The 14,995-nt window shown below is 47.4% G+C and overlaps 1 protein-coding gene across 7 annotated transcripts in view; it reads right to left on the bottom strand.

Moving 5' to 3' along the window:
- Positions 1-14,995, bottom strand: part of FRMPD1 (FERM and PDZ domain containing 1) — a 118,761-nt gene that overhangs the window by 69,210 nt on the left and 34,556 nt on the right. The window contains exon 1 of one of the 7 annotated variants that reach the window (XM_032478017.1): positions 13,434-13,545. The exons of 3 other annotated variants lie outside the window; for them this stretch is intronic. The gene's annotated coding sequence lies outside the window, so the exon portion shown is untranslated. Of the gene's footprint in view, positions 1-7,820; positions 8,109-8,135; positions 9,454-13,433; positions 13,546-14,995 lie in introns of those variants that run through there. 3 more of the 7 variants (XM_032478015.1, XM_032478021.1, XM_032478018.1) reach the window with 3 other exon arrangements.

Raw genomic sequence — 14,995 nt, 5'->3', positions numbered from 1 at the left:
ATCCCTGCACAGTCCTTTCTTAGGAAAGCACACTGAACTGAGTGGAGCAGTGGTCCAGGAGGATGCTTTGGGCAGGTGTGAGGTGGTAATCCTGGAGCAGCCATGAGCAGAGCATCTGGAGCTGCTCAGTGCCAGGTCCCCCCAGGCCACTCTCTTCCCTCTGCTTCCTCTCAGCTCCACCACCCGTTTCAGCAGACCCAACACTCTCACTTGCCCTAGGCCTTTCTGGCACTCTGGAATGTCAAGTGCAAACAAAGTCATGCACACTCTTTTTGGAGAAAAGCATATTTTGCTGTGCCTTACATTTGGAAAGCCCATTAGCCAGCAGCTGATGGAAGACCCCGCTTAAAAGACCGTGGAACCTCATCTAGCTGAAGGGCAAGAAGATGACACTACAACGCACTTGCAAGGCTGCAAAGTAGCATTTCCTGATTTTTTACAGAAAGAGATATGTACTTGGGCACTGAGAATATAAATTATTTCCCTCAAGTTCAATGAGCCAATCTCATACTAAATTAGAGAGGAAATGCAGGGACATTAAGTCTTCCTGTATGTGTCTCTTCTCTACCCAGAGCACGTTAGTTCACTGTGGGAACTCCTCTAAGTCTAAGAACTGGTAATGAATATTTTAACAGGCACAGCTTCTCCTTCCCATTGATAAAAACTCCACCGACTAGCCAGAGCACGCTGGGGAACATGAGGGAATGGACCAGAAACACCTGCGTTTTCCTGGGCAGCCTAATCCCTGAGCCCCTCCCATATCTGTGGGCCACGGATGATTTGAGCAGACTTGGCATCCTCAGAGCAGCAGCCACGATGCTGAAGGAAGGAAGAAACATGAAACATGCAGAATAAAGACCCGAGGCTGGTGACCCTGGAGAGCTGGGTGGGTCCAAATATAATTGAGAGAAAAGACAGTTACGTAAGTACAACAAGTAGAGCCAAAGACTGAATGGTGGCCTGCCAAAAAGTATGTCCACGCCCTAACTTGGAAACCTGGAAATATTACCTGATTTGGAAAAAGGGTCTTTGCAGATGGAGTTAAATTAAGGATCTTATCCTGGGTTATCCAGATGAGCCTTGAATACAATGACAAGCGTCCTTATAAGAGTGAGGCAGAGGAAGATTTGACAGACAAAAGTGAAGGAGGCAATGTGACTAAGGAAGCAGAGACTGGAGTGATGCCAACTGACCCAGAGCCATTCCACATCAGCCACTGTCTGGGACACTCCTCCACAGCCCACCAGGTCTGACAGCAACAGGCATGCAGCTCCCCAGTGGCCCAGTGTAGAGCCCAGAAGAGGAAGCTGATAGCAAACTCTGAGAGACCCCTAGAGAGCCTAGCTGGGCCTCAGGCGTGCTGATGTTAGGACAGACTCTGAAGTAAGGCTGCTGTGTTTCACTCTGGGCTGGTCAGACTCCACCTGCACAACTGCATCCAGTTTTTAACTCCATCCTTTCCTGGGGACATTCTGACTAAAGAAGTGAAGACTCGGGGACCTGATCCCTGTCTTTCAATGTCCAAATGGCTTAAATGGCTGTCACAGGGAAGAAGAAATAGATTTTTGTGTGGAGGCTTCAAAGGGCAGAATCAAGGTCGATGGAGCAGCCATTGCCTGGAGGAAGAGTTTGGTTCATCATAATGAAGAACCTTCTAATAATCAGAGCCAACTGACAATGGTCTAGGAGTGCCTCGGGGATGGGCAGGTCCGAGCAGAGGCTGGGTGTGCTAGGGAAATTCCTGCACCAGACAAAGGCTGCATTTGATCTTCTCCAAAGTTGGCAACGCTGTCTGAAGGTCTGTGACTGTTGGCTAAAATATCCTGTAAAATATCCTATGTGAATCTAGGTTTTCGGCATATAGACAGGGAATGCTCTCACTAAAACTTATTACACAGCTTTTGTGAAGAACTAAGTACTGCAACTACTTAGGAATGAGCTCAGAAAATAGTCAATTCTTCCTGTTCCTCTATACAAAATGACCCCAACCCCCAGGGAGGAAGGAAGAGGAAAAGCATATATCTCCATGAGGACGTCAGCCTCTAAGTTGACCAGGAGCCAGCAGCACATGCACCGGTACTGGGGAGCCCTGGACAGCCTGGGCTTGAGTCTGGCTCCAGAAAGAAACAGAGAACAGAGACTCCAGCTACCAACTGAATTATTTTCATAAGCACCAATAAATGGCACCCTCATCTTTATTATAATAATTGCTTTTCCTTTTGCATCCTTCTGAATTCTACATGTGGAACAAAGTGAACAACAAAGCAGTAACTCAAAGCTTAACCGTTTGATGCTCACAAGTTAGCCGTGGAGAGGTATTTTTTTGAGGGGATGGGTGGCAGTTGGTATTATTACCTCTGGTTGTAACAGCTCTAGCCTACATTCTGGATACTCGGAGTTCAGGAAGTGCAGCATTTCACATCTGCCCACACATCTGTCTTCTTTTAAGTCAAGATCTCAGCACTGTTGCATCCGGATGAATTCCTCTGAAGCTCTTTCCGTTCAGGATTTTGAAAGTTTGCCATGTTACCCTTTCACTGAAATGGCTGAGCTGCTCAGATCATTCCTCCAGAGAGGTCAAAAGAACATTCTTTCATACTTTTAGATTTACCAGTATACCTTTTCTAGCCCGTAATTAGTGGGGTTTTTTTCTTTTTTTCCCAAAAGAACCAGTGTTAGGCGCGTATCATTTAGCAGCCAGCTTGTCAAATGACTGGAAGCCTGAACCATTTCTAACGAGTGGCAAAAAGGTCTGCAAACATCAAGTGGGTCCCTGAAAATACCGTTTCACTCCAGTGAACATAATGGCTACTACCCTCATCAATTGGCCAAACACCAAATCAGGCTGCCCATTGTCCTTCAGGCAGATAGGCAATTAAAAAACAAATCCTCATATTTGCAGAGCTGCATGATATAATCTGTAGCTACCAAAACAAATTTAAGACTGTGTTATCCTGCTTCCACGAATGTGTGTTAAGACTGGTGTATATCTTCGACTACAGGAGAAGTACAGCTACAATAACTGTGCATAAATCAAAATTTTATATACTGACTGGTGTTAAGTACACAGGCATGCTTGGCATTTTTGAACGCTTTCCATACCAAATCTTTTGGTACGGGGCAAAATCCTTCTGTAACATGTAAAATTATTGCCAAGTCTGTCTAGCTTGAAGATTCTAATTTTACATAGCATATTTATTGGAATCAGCCATACTGAACAGCTAAATTCGAAATTTAGACACATCTCTAAGGTTACATCAACTCTTCATCAAATGAAGGACCAACATTTCAAGGCATCTGAATGCCACAAGTGAGTTCAGCTGAGGACCACAACCCCTATGCATCAGCACTGTTTCTGGCCTGATTCAAACCATTTCAGATCTCAGAAAAATCACTGGCTTCTTTCAATCTAGTGCAGCAAATGCATATCACTAGGGCTGAGCTCTGTGAGAAGGGCTGTGGGGTGGAGGTAAGAGGGATGTTATGCCCGCCCTCCCAGGGACTTCTCAAGGCTGTGGTCACATACACAAGTGGCTGCACACAGAATCCCTCAAGGTTGACAGCATAATTCTCCATGAGAGCTACTGGGTGCAGAGGTGGGAGGTCAGGGGAAGATGAAGGCCCTGGGACACTGAGATCTGGAAGACAGCTCCTGGGGCAAAGAGAATTTGAGCTGGGCCTTCAGGCATGGGCAAGATCACAAGGGCTGAAGCGCATGCCAGGGAGAGGGGCCAGATGGAGGAGCAAAGCCCTAGAGACCTGGGGGGTGGGAGGGATTAAGTGTGGAGGACAGGATGGGGGGGGGGCTGAGAGATGGTGTGGAGACAACCCACCATGTCTGCCAGGCTGAGGACCCTGTACTTCATTGTCCATACACGAGGGACCCACTGAAAATCTCTGGGCCACATGTTAGGAAAAAAACAAGAGAATGGAAAGAGGAAGATATGTTTGAGAGAGATTTTGGAAGTAAAAATGACAGGACTTGATGAGTGACTAGATTTCAGGAAGGGGGGATCAAGGGAGAGGAAAGGTCACAGATAACGATGCTCCCCCGCTGTCGAGTTCCCATCCTGGAGTGGGAGGAGATGCTGGCCATCGGTATCTCACAGCAAGGGGGCAAGGCTAGCTTCGGTGGCACCAAGGGCTCGGCCCCACTCAAGCTTCCCCTCTGCACATCAGTGAGCACCTCCAGGGACACTACTCTTCAGGGTTGCAGTGAGAGAGAGAGGATGAGGGAAAGGCGGATGGGGAGGGAGGAAAGGAAGAGAGGAAAGGAGGAGGGGACAGGAAAGGGTGGGAGAGGGAGAGAGGGATTTTTCTTTCTTTCTTTTTTTTTTGAGGTGAACTGTCATCAACTTGAATAGACTTGGATTGTGTCTACCAAAGCAGACTCACTTTGGGATGCCTGAGGGCTCCAACTTCTGTAGTATACCGTGGCCAGCTCTCTTGGACCAATTCTTGCCTTGCCTGCAGAAGTGGCTCTACAGTGAAATGTGCCCAAAGCAGCAGCGGCGGCTGCGGCAGTAGCTCACGGCACCACTCTGGGCCTGACCTCACAGGTGAGAGTGCTGTGGCTGGGGTTCCTCTTTTCAATACTCTGAAAATGTAGTTTTATCCAGAAGGGGCAGAGCACCTGCTCCAGAGTCTCTTCAACATCCGTGGGGAGGACATCTGTACAGACAGCCCATCTGGTCCTAGAACACACCACGCCCTTTCAAGCCTCCAGGCCTTTGCATTTGCTGTTCCCTCTGCCTGGAATAGTCCCTTCCCCCAAGCTCATTCCCCTTAATTTAACCTTTATTCAGTGCTGGCCACTTACCTGCCACTATTCTAAGTACTTCACATACAGCAACTCACTCAATCCTTGCCACAACCAGGTAGGGTTATTATCCCGTTTACAAACAAAGAAATTGAATCCCAGAAGACTAAATAGCTGACTGTGGAATATATATTTAGTTGACGGAGGGACCAGGATTTAAATCCAGGCAGTGTGGCCCCAGGATACACAAAGCTACCCAGCCTCTTGCAGAGCGGGGCTGCCCTCCCTCACTCCAGTCCTGACTGGTTCCCTGGCTCACACAGGCCTTCCCCCACACCCTCAAGCGGCACACCCCCCATGACCTTCTCTCACATGACCCTGCTTCTTTCCTTCCCAGTCCTTAGCACAACCTGTAATTATCTGATTTATGTATTTACTTGTTTATTATGTTTCTCAACTAGAATATACACTCCAGGAAGGCAGGGATCTTGCATTTCCAGTATATTCCTGGGGCACCTAGAATAGTTCTCTGGCACAAAGTAGAAGTTCTCTGAATAACTGCTGAATGAACAAAGGGAGGGCAGTACTGTGGATGCAGCATGGCGCTACACGGGAACATAAGGTGTTGCAATGTTGTTCTTTACCCTCCTGCTCTGTTCTCCTTCCTTGGCTACTACAAATCCCCCTGCCTGCATTAAGGCAGACGGGAGCCAGCACTCAATTCCCAGTATATATGGACAAGGCTGATCTATTTTTATCTATGTCTGTCAACTCCAGAGACCAGGGTCCTTGAGCACTAATGATAAGCTTGTGGGCGGCAGGGATTCCATCTTCCAATTAACCCCTCTGTGGCCTCCCACCGGCTAACAGTATTTACAGGGCACTAGCTGCTGTGGATGACAGTGTCCGATCTGAGCACCTTCCAAATAACAAAAAGAGCCGGCCCCTTGAATCATGAGGCACCTTGAATACAAATCACACTGTCCCAGGAACTCCATCCTGATGGTCAGGTTCCAAGTCAACACACAGGCTAAAACAAAAAGTACTGTTTATATATTCCAGTGGTGTCCAGCAACATTTAGGGAGCTTGCCTGTGAGCTCGCTAATAAAAGGAACTAACTTATCAAACACCCACTGCATGCAAACACTCTGTGAGGAACTTTTACACATGATCCCATTTAACCCTGCGAGTTTAGAATAATTATTTTTCCCCTTTTACAAATGAGAAAAGTGTGATTTACAGATCCAATATCCCCAAACCAGTGTGGGTTCATGCGCAGGATCAGAGCTTCCCAACCCTCTTTCTACTGCCCTCTCTCTGCTCTGAAGCACTCTGACTTCTCTTGCACTTCCTCCAGACTCTTCTCTATCTGGGCCCTGTGCTTTCCCACCTCTGTACCTTTGCTTGTTCCACTTCTGTGACCTAAAATGGCTTTTCCACCACCTGTTGAATCCTCTTCTTCCTACCACTTTTCATGGCACAGACTTCACCATGTCCCCAGTTAGAATTCGTCCTCCTCAGAGTTCCCAGAGGTCCCAAAGTTTAGCCCCCAGAATGCTCAATGGTATAATCCTCTTTCTTCCTCGCTAGAATCTGAGCTCCTTGAGGGTAGAGCCTGGCTATTTTCCCTATTTGTTGCCTCCTGAATGAATTGAACTGCTGAAGAATGAAGAGGGGAAAGACTGGAGGCATTCGAATGCATCTGGGAGATCAAAGGTTCTGGACAAATTAGCTTCAACTAGAGAGTATTGTTCAGGGAAAGGCAAACTTACGTACCACAATTCTGCTGTTTTCCTGCTCTAGTCACAAAACACACTCTCACTAGTCCTCTGATTTCATAAAGCTTGAAACTTAAAACCAGGAAGTCTAGGAAGGAAATAAAATAATAAAATCACTTCCATAAGAACCCTTTCATAGTAATGGATTTCACCCACACACGGGGGAGATGCTAATTGCAGCACAAGGGGGATAAGAGATTGGGCAAAAGCACAAAGTTCATCTTCTAGGATATCACAGTTAACTCCCTCCTGCTTGTTCTGCTGTGGCTGCACCAGAATTCACTTGTTCTGCAAAATATGCACTTGCTGAACGGTTGGCCTCTCTAAGCACAGCTAGGTTGAACACCCACAAAGGAAGGCCTGACCTGTAAGTGACTTTAAATCGTCTTTATTTCAAAATATCTCAACCTCGTCACTTTAGACTAGAAACAAGTAGATGCTGGCCTCTGAGTAGGACCCCTAGATCAGTGCATTATTTTTCCCAAACAACTATTTTGAGGTTTTTACGAAAATAACCGACTCACAAACAGAAATGCTTCCTGACCTATACAGCACTTTGAAAACAAATCATTATGCCTTTGAATATTTTATGATGGGCCAAAGCACTGAAGGAGGGAAGGCAAGCATTCACCAATCCTTGCCATGTCTATTTTGAGACTTCCAAAGCAAACTGCAAATGCCTCCTTTATTTTCTAAGCGCCCGTTTGCAAGTGCCGGGTGGCTTCTCCGTGAAATATTGCCTCCACCCAAACTGACACCAAATGCAGAGACCCAGAAATTCCACTTCTCCAGGTTTACAGCAGAAGAATCTCAATAATTATCTAGTGCACACTCCCTACCTCGCCCCTCCCCCCCCATTTTATAGGCGGTAAAACCAGTGGGGGTACTTGCCCAAGGTCACACAGTCAGTGGATGGCAGAGGAGCCACTAGGAGCCAGGGCCCCGACTCCCAGCCCTGGGAGCATCCTTTATTCCCAAAGGCTGACTCAATACCCCTCCTAAAGCTCAGCCAAAGCTGCTGCAGGTAAGCGACGTGACCCGCGAGACTGACTTCTGTAGGTTCTAAGATTCCTGTCACCCCCAAGGAGCTGTGGAACTGAGACACTCAGGGGTGCCCCTCTACTCGCCAACTGGGAATACAGGCATGGCGCTTCAGGTGATCGTCTCTGGAGAACCCCTCCCAGTCCAGGAGTGGCCGTAGAGACAGGGCAGGGCGAGCTGGTCGGAGGTCACTTACAAAGTTGGCGCCAGTCGTAACCACACCTGAACCCAGGTCTCTCACCTCCCAGTTTGCCGCTCTTTGCACCACACCATGCAGACCTCGAAAACTTAAGCAATTCATGGATACTGTGTGAAGATTTAACTGTTGCAGGCCCTAAGCGAGCCCGCGGACGCGCCGCCCGCCCGGAGAGGGGACAAGAAGACTGGAGGCGGGCGCGGGTCACCAGGAGCCGGTGGTGCAAACGGGAGCGCACCGCGGAGGGCAGCGCGGAGGAAGCCGCGGGGCAGGCAGTATGCAGCTCCCGGAGGCGCAGGCCCGGGGCGCAGGGACCGGCAGTCCCCCCAAAACTTTACGGCGCCGGGTCCTCGCCCTTACCTGCAAGGAGGCGCCGCCCGCGCGGACGCGGACCTGGCAGGCTGACGCTCTCGGCGAGGGGCGGCCCCGCCCGGCGGCGGGCACGGACGCGGGCAGGGTTCGGCCAGCGGCTCGGCTCGGGCTCGGCTCGGGCTCCGCCTCCCGCGCCGCGGCTGCAGCCGGAGGAGGGGTGCACGGCCGGGCTGCGCCCGCCCGCGCCGTCTGACCGCGGCAGGTGCTGAGGCTGCAGCTGCGGGGCTGCCAGCTGCCGGCGCCACGACCCCCGCCCCGGGGGGAGGAGCCCCGCGCGCCGCCTCCGCGGGTCCCGGAGGTCCCGGCCCGCCGCAGTGGGCGGTCCCGCTCCCACCCGGGCCCTGCCTCCGCCCGCCTTCCCCAGCTCCCGCCTGGGCACGCAGCGTCAGCGGGGTACCCATGGGGAGACTGAGGCCAGGAGAGGAAGGAGCTCCCCAAAGGTCACTCGGACCGGCGGCGGTGGCCCCAGAACTGGAATCCAGAAGAGTCCCAAGGAACGACTCCCTTCCACGCCTCCCTTCCCTCGGATCTCGCTCTCAAAACTCCAAGGCCTTTTGAAGAGCTCCAGCTACACAGGACTCTGAGGCACACATAAGATCCCGACTGCCCCCACCCACCCACACACACACTGGCCCTCGGGCTGAGGAGAGGTGGAAGAGGGGGTTCACGTTTGACACTACGCACCACCTCCCCTGCCTCTGCAAACTCCTTTGGCTCTGGGACGCTGGGACGCTTGGACTCTTGGCTCTGTCGGCTTTCCTCTGATTTCTCTAACCACTCCTTTCTAGTCTCCTTGAGAGCTCCTCAAATCCAAAGCCGTAAAATGTTGGGGTGCCGTAAGGACTCTACACACAGCCCTCTTTTGACTCCTCGGGCCATCTCACCCACTCCTCTGGCTCCGGTCCTACCACCTCTCTACCCATCATACCCAAGTGCATGCCTCTGTTCGAGAATTCTTTCTTGCCGAAATATCTACTGGACGCCTACTAGATCCCTACACTGTGTTAGACACTGGAGATACAGCCGCGAATAAAACACAGTTCCTGCTCTCACAGAATGTACTGTCTCCCAGACTGTTAATACAGTGCAGTTCCCGTTAACAGTGTGATCCCAGGGCACCGAGGGCCGCATTTAAGGAGGGAAGAAGGCCTCCTGGAGATGCCCTCTAAACAGAAACCTAAAAGGCCTATGGGTTGCCAGTGAAACGGAGGAGTGTGGAGAGAGCCTGCTAGGCAGAGACTGAAGGAGCAAAGACCCCCAAGGTGAGAGAGCCCAGCAGGGAGGGGCAGGAGAACAGAGCTGAAGCAGCAGAGTCAGCAGGGGCCAGGGGAGGAGTTTTGAGAAGGGCAGGGGCACCATCAGGTTGGCATGTTAGATCATTTTGGTGATGGATGAATGGAGCACAAATTTAAGTTTACAAGTGGACCCTTCATCCTTCCCCACCAACAAAACAAAGCAAAACAAAACCCAGCAGCATTGCAGCAGTTGGAGCTGGAGCCCACCTGGCCTGGATGAAGAAAGGCCCTCCTGCACCTACGTCCTCTCATCCTTCATTCCCAAATCCAGACGTCTACCCCAAAACTCTCTCTCCTGAGAGGCTCTGTCTTTAAAAGTTCTCCTAGATACCTCCACCCAAAACTCCCTTTTCTCTCAGTGCCCCAGCCTCTCTGCACGCAGATCCATGCACTTCACTCCCTGGGGTCTGCTTCCCTCACCTGTCTCCCTTCTATTCATAGTGTACAGAGTTCTTCCCCACAATAAGCACCATTAGGGGAAGAGGACAAAAGCAGAAAATTCCAAAGCCGTGGTGGAAATAAAGTAAGCTTCTAAAAACTTAAATGTTGTACCTCTCCATATTATTGCTTATAACTGCGTGCGAATCTACCATTGTCTTTAAAGTTAAATTTTTAAAATTATGTGTTGTGGATAAAGGTTAATAAACAAATTACTCTCCCTAATGCACATCGAAGATGGAAATGGGCAGTTGTCAGAAAGGAAAATAAAAACTCAACCCTCTTGTCCAGTGAGTACAAATATTGTCCATGGAATTTTGTCCTGTCCCTCTCAATTTCCTAGCTGTGCAAGCCAGAAGAATCTGCATCATCAGGTGCTTAAATGGATATTTGTGTAAACAGTTTCAATTTTGGCCCTTGGGTCCCCACTCTGTCCAGGTTCCCATTCTGGTCGCTCTTCCCTCTCAGCCTTCCTTGTCTGCCTGCTGCTTAAATGCCAAGGCTGCTCCTGTCCCCTCTTGGTCTCTTTACTCCCTTCACCCTCAGTGAGAAATCTGATCACCTGCATAGCTTCAGCCCAGACCTTCTGCTTTAAACCCAGAGACACAACTGGCTGCTGCATATCTCCTGAATCCCTTCAGGTTCTCCAGTCTCAACAGAGCCAAAACCAAACTCACACCATGCCCCTAAAAATACCCCTTCTGCATTGCTTCCATATCTCAACTGGTAGTGGGACTTAAACCAGAAACCAAAAGAACATTCTAGACTCTTCCTTCTTCCTGCCCCTCATATCTTACTGGTTACTAAATCCAGTCAACTCTGTCTTAGTAACATCTCTTGTACACATCTCCTCTTCATCCTGCTGCCCTTGCCTTAGTTGGAGCCTCACTATTTCTTGGTGAAGCTGTAGTTCACGCCTCCAGTCTTCTCTCTTTACAGTTCATCTGCCACATGCTGCCAGTGACCTTTTTCAATCAGAAATCTGACAAGTCACTCTCCTGCTGAAGATACCTCTGTTGTTCCTTCCTGACCTCACAATAAATCCTAACTCCTTAGCATGACACGAAGCCCTCGCGATCTGACCTGTTACCGCTGCAGTCCCATCTCCACCTCACCCCACACCTGCACAACAAATGCCTCATGTTCCTCCGGCACATAGTGTTTACAATACTAAAAATGCTCTAACTTATTAACTTACTGCTATGCGTCAGACACTATGTTAAGTGCTCTGCATACAGTATCTCAGGTAGTAAACGGCATAGAACACAGTGCTAAAACGGTCTCAAGCCGAACTGCCTGGGTTCAGCTCCCAACGCAGCCACTTGTTAACTTATGTAATCTTGGGAAAGTTCCATAAGCTCTCGGTTCTGGGTTTCTTCCTCTGGAAAGGGAGCATAATAAGAATACTCGCAACCTAGGCATGTTCAAAAAAAAGTTATTAGAGATGAACAGCGTTCATTACCTACTAACCAGCACTGTTAGTCATGCTTATTATCAGTATATGCAGTAATGATTACTATGCTCTTTTAACTGGGAAGGAAACTGAGGCTCCAAGAAGTAACCCCCTACTTACTTAGGATTCCACAGCTGCACTAGGATTCATCTGGGACTCAATCCCATACTGCTGAACACTTTGTGTAAGCTACTGCCTCGCTGTGGGAGGCTTGCTCATTTCCCCACCTTTACCACAGCCTGCCAGACACTCTTCTTCCTCCTTTAAATCCTGGTCAAAAGTATCTTCTCTTCTAGGAGGTCTTCCCAGTTCCTCCTTTGTGCCTGTGCTGTACTTGGTATATTCTTCAGATAAAGTACCAAGCACACCTCACTATAATGATTTATTTACCTGTCGTCTTCTTGAGACCTCCTTGTAAAAGACATTATTTATTTTTGTCTTCCAAGAACTCCATAGATATTTGCTGAATGAATGAATAAATCAATGAGTAAACTATACATAAGATTCTCAAAAGAGTTTTACCCTAATAACTGTCATTTCAATATAGATCACTTTTAATCTCTGCTTTTGTCACTCTGACTTCATTTTTGGTGAGAGGATAGGATCAAATGACTCAACATTAATAAAAAGCAAGATATAGCAGGACTGAAATTTCTCATATTGCTATTTGGTTGTGCCTTGTCCCTTTCCAATGTCTCTCCTTTTTTTAGTGACACTATGTAATAACCCATAATGAGAAGTTGTGTTGCATCCTAATGAGACTTCCTGACTAAAACATCTGAGGTTTGAATTTATTTTCCATAAGTAACATTTCAGCTAAAAGTTTGCTTTCTCTATGGCATGAAAGTGCCATTTGTCATCTGCTAAGTGCCCATACCTTCCCCTTATCTGTATTAATCTGCTTTGCATTTAAATACTTTGGAGAGGTGACCTAATAGTAAGCTTTTCTATACAATTTCCTTCTTTGAATGCCTAACTCTTCCTGACTTCATATCTATTGTTCCCCAAATAGAATAGTTTACTGCTTCAAATTTCAGCTTTACTGTCTGCAGTGATTTAGGACAAGTTTATGCTCTTCCTCAGAATGATCAAATTCCATATGTTAAAAGAAAAACAAACCTGACCCTGTCACTTTGTATGGAAAGTGTTTTAAAATATGTTAGAAACACTTTTTTGTATACCAGAACACAAGTAAATTGATCATTTTAATGCCTTTGTATCAAATTAGTGAAAAGTTGTACAGGTAGAAATAAAGAATACTGGTCTGGTGGCAGGGGTGGTGTAGCTCAGTGGTAGAATGCATGCTTAGTCTGCATGAGGTCCTGGGTTCAATCCCCAATACTTTCATTAAAAAAAAAAAAAAAAGAGGAAGAAGAATACTGGCCTGGGAAACAGGGGGAAAAAAAAGGAGGTGATTCTAGTACTATTCTGCCACTTGCCCAAATCCTCTCACTCTTCATGCTACCAGGGAAAGAAGGAGTGGGACAGAATGACCCTCAAGGTCTCTTTCAGATCCAAAATGAGATGATTCCTTAGTGAGCCTCCCAGTCAGTGGTCATTCATTCAGCATTGTTGAGTACCCTCCTACGATCTTATGCCTTTTGAAGCGTAGTGATTTCAACATAAACCCAGACTGGATGGGGAACAGAATGTTTTGCTTAAGACAGTGTTATTACTACATAAACTGATGACATGTTTTTAATATTTAAGATCTAGTTAATAGTGAACTATTAACTATAAGCTTCACTGAGACTTTGGTGAGCCAAGACTCATGGCGTTGGAGTGTTACAGCAGGACCATGAGAAACAGCCACGCCCACATTTGTGGTCAGCTACTTGTAGAAAAGCAATGTCCTAGAGTTCTAGAATCTAGGTCTGTCCTTAACCCTGCCACGTGGCTATGGGAAAGTCACAATACCTCTCTGGCCTGCAGTTTACTCTTCTGTAAAAGGAGGGAATGATATCCTGTGACAGCCAAGGTCTCTTAAGCACTAAACTGAATGATTCTTTGAGATTAAGGAAGCTGAAGTATTATCAAGTCAAAGAGAGGTTCTGCTGTTGTCTGCAAAAGAGAGTGGGTGCTTATCAGGAGGATTATTACCTTTTGAGGAGAGGTATATTGTTGCCCTTCAGAGAGGAATGATGACATAAAAACAACATGTTCTTACTCCCAAGGTTCTAGGACACAGAGGCAAACAGTCACTGCTCACTTCTTAAAAATGAACTGTCCAGTTCACTGTAAAACATGAAGAATTGGGAGTTAGGCTAGAAAGTCCGTTATCTGCGTATTGGTGAAGAGAGATCAGTCTCCCAGTACTTTCCAAACCTTATGTGATCACCTACCATAGTCGTTTTCCCAAAGATAACCTGTGTTCCCTTTTGGGGGAGGGGTTGAGGGTGAAGTTGTAGAAAATACATTTCCTTTCTGGATTGCTTCCTTAGCTCTCATAGAAGCCTTGCCTGCTTAAATTTCTTTTCTTGTTCCTAATCACATTCTCTGCTCCTTGATAAAACCAGTATTCTAATCTATTGCTAATGCAATGGACTTAATGAGTTGGCTGGGAACAGTGGGAAAGGATGGGATATTTGCATAGGGTTGGGAATGGTTATCATAATTTAAAAAATATTCAAGATTTTTATGTCTCCTGTCAGATAAGTTTTTATCTCGTTTCTTGGATGATAAATCTTTCAGTGTTCTGAGGGACAGCTTTGAACATATAAGTGGCTTTAGCATCTTTTATTCTTTCCATTTTATCTCTTTTCCTCTGCTAGTTTAGCTTTTGGAAGATTAGCTCCAAAGAAGAAGGCATGCCCTTGAGCCTGTGGCCAGTGTCTAGCATGGCCCTACTCTGGTCTTGCCAACAGTATCTGCTCCAATTCCCATAAGTTTGATCCTACTCTGAATCTACTGGGCGAATGCAACTTCCCACTACCGTTCTGCTCCCTGTGGCCCCAGGGGCAGATGCCACCATATCTCTGTCACCACTTTCTTCATCTGCTTTACCTTTTCATTGCACTTTACAGTTTGTAAAGCATTGGGCAGAGCAATCATCTCATTTTTTTCTCTTGATAGTTCCTTGAATTATGCAAGACAAACATGACCTCCATTTTACAGACAAAGAAACTGAGACAAGCTCAGAAAAGTCAAATGACTTGTATGAGATCACAGAGCTGGTAAACAGGATTTAAGCTCAGGTTTAACTGGGTAATAAAGCTCTATCCTAGTGGGGGGAAAGATGATTGCAACAGAATTATAATATGGAAAGTTTTCCTAAATAATCTTAGGATGACTCTCCAAGGGGATTCTCTAAAGATGGGGACTTGCATCCTACAGCTGACAGTCTCTCTCCCACCCAGGTTTCTGTAGAAGTGACTTAAGCTGTGAGACATGGAGTGAACAGAGAGGCTAGGGTACTAGGGCCTAGAGCTGGAGCCTAAAGGAAACTTCACACATCCCAGGGAGACCAAGCCAGTGCAGGACTGGTGAAGGATGGTGTCTCTGCCACACTGTTTAAAAATTTCAGGGAGGACCAAGGCCCAGAAGCCTGGGAAATACCTGCTTCACTAGTGAGCCTGCAGCAAAGGCTTTTAATTCTAGAGCTACCTGAGGGGCCTAGCTGGCCCCAACCGAGTGGGACCCCTTAGCAGGTGAGGAGGAACTGT

Source organism: Camelus ferus, chromosome 4, assembly GCF_009834535.1.
Source record: "Camelus ferus isolate YT-003-E chromosome 4, BCGSAC_Cfer_1.0, whole genome shotgun sequence".
NCBI lineage: Eukaryota > Metazoa > Chordata > Mammalia > Artiodactyla > Camelidae > Camelus > Camelus ferus.
This window is presented reverse-complemented; position numbering and strand designations above follow the sequence as displayed.